Here is a 2,224-nt window from a genome sequence, read left to right as displayed (position 1 = left end):
TTATGTTTTGCCTAAACTAGCCTTAATGAGTTGATTAAAATCAGGTATATTCCTCCTATGGTACCTGAGGTATGACCAATTAAACAGTTTGGTACCTGGCGTTTAAAATATGACATTTTGGTACCTCAAGTTATGCTTTGTTTTACAGTTTGTTACTTCTATTAAATTCCAGTTAAGTATGAGGGTATAATTGATTTTCACCATTTTGGGGAAGAATTTGGATGTTTTGCTCCAACAAATACGTTAAAACTTTCTTCAAAATGGGAAATGTGAAGAGAGAGAAACCCAAATTCTCTATATTTATAGCAAACTCTATAATGTGGCATTTTTGCAATTTTCATTTCATTTTATTTTCGTATTTTAGATTTCAACACTTTATCACTATAAAGCGTCATTCCACGTAATCTTCAATGCACTGTGTATGATGACCTTATCAGTGTTCTGTTACGGATTACTGGTTCTAGAATTACATATTCTGCTCCAGCTTTCAGTCAAGCCAACTTGGTGGCTCTCATTTTACAATCGTTTAGGTTTTTAATTATGTAACGTTTTATTTTGTTACCGTTAAGGAATTTATTCCTATTTAATAAAGGTTTGTCAACTAGCTTATATTTATAATGGCACCTAAATGTCAATTATACCCTCATATTTAACTGAAAAGTTAACGAAAATATCAAACTGTCAAACATTGCATGACTTGAGGTACCAAAGTGTTCTTTTTTAAACGTCAGGTATCAAACTGTCCAATTGGCCATACGTCAAGTATTATAGGAGGAATTTACTTTTAAAACAACTAACTTAAAAGGTTATTATAATAAAAAGAAAAAATATATAAAAAATAATGCATATAATTGTACGTGCATATAATTATAAGTGAAAAGTGGATATAGAAAGTTAAGACTTATAACTGCAACAAAAAAACTTCACAAAAAAAAAACTACCTATTAATAACGTCTTCACATGGTATAAAGGCTAGTGTTAAACTCATTTTTTATAAATTGAAATTTGTTTAGTCCTTGTGGTTTGAAGTCGACATCTGTTTAGTCTTTATGGTTTTATTTTAATCTGAATAGTCCTTAAAGTCACGATTTTTCATCCAAATGGTCATTCCGTCAATTTTCTCAATTAAATTGCTGACATGGCTTTAAATTTTGACATCTTATCTGTTCAGTTTTTAGGTCTATATGTGTTGCCACGTCAACAATTTAACTGAGAAAATTGACGAAATAACCATTTGGATGAAAAATCGTGACTTTAAGGACCATTCAGATTGAAATAAAACCACAAGAACTGAACAGATGTCAACTTTAAACCAAAAGGACTATACAATATTTACCCTTTTTTTATATGTGCATACAATATGTATGCTATCAACACATAACTTAGGACGGCACAAACCACCGCCAACCCCAGCACCAGCAATCGTGCGCGTAAGGATATGAGACCCTATCCAACCGAAACCACAGACGGAACGAGATCCTAACATCTAGTCCATGTCCTCCAAATTGGCCACCAGCCTCCACCGTCCCGCATCACTGGGACATCGTTGTCGAGTATAAGACAACATGACATATGCAGACCTGCCCTAGTAAATGACCACGCCGGGCCGCTGCCACCCACCAACAACTCCTCTATCCTACCAGAAGTCGGCCAAAACCGTTGCACGCAATAGAAGAGAAAGCCTCCCAACCGTCAAGATTGATCAGTTCCCGTTGGGTTCTCACATTTATATACGTAATCAAATCATAAGGACCTGTATAATGATGGCTAGTTGAAGACTTTTAGATTTATCCTACTTTTTGATCCTATATCCACATTTTAATATTTCAGTTTATAGGTATTTATGAGTAGATCATTTATGCAAATTTTTAGCCATATTGAAAATCGTTAAGGTATTCATAAATGTGATTTACCAATTATAAACTTATGAACTTAAACGGTTCATGTTTGACAGATTTGGTTCGTCCATTAATTTGACATAGTTCGTTACATTAATGATCACCAATTTGGCTAGAAATTTATAAAAGTGATATACACATTGACTACAATTTAAAAAAGTGATATACACATTTAAACCTAAAAACTGAACGAATAAGAAGTCAAAATATAATAAAAAATAAAGTGTTTTAAACCATAAACCGAAAAGTCCTCAACTAAAATAACTCCCATCAAATCATATGGTTTCAAATATAATGAAATTCATCTTGGAAGGTAGCAGATCTAC

This window comes from Fragaria vesca, linkage group LG6, assembly GCF_000184155.1.
Source record: "Fragaria vesca subsp. vesca linkage group LG6, FraVesHawaii_1.0, whole genome shotgun sequence".
Lineage (NCBI taxonomy): Eukaryota > Viridiplantae > Streptophyta > Magnoliopsida > Rosales > Rosaceae > Fragaria > Fragaria vesca.
The sequence above is the reverse complement of the archived record's forward strand: the minus strand, read 5'-3'. Positions refer to the sequence as shown.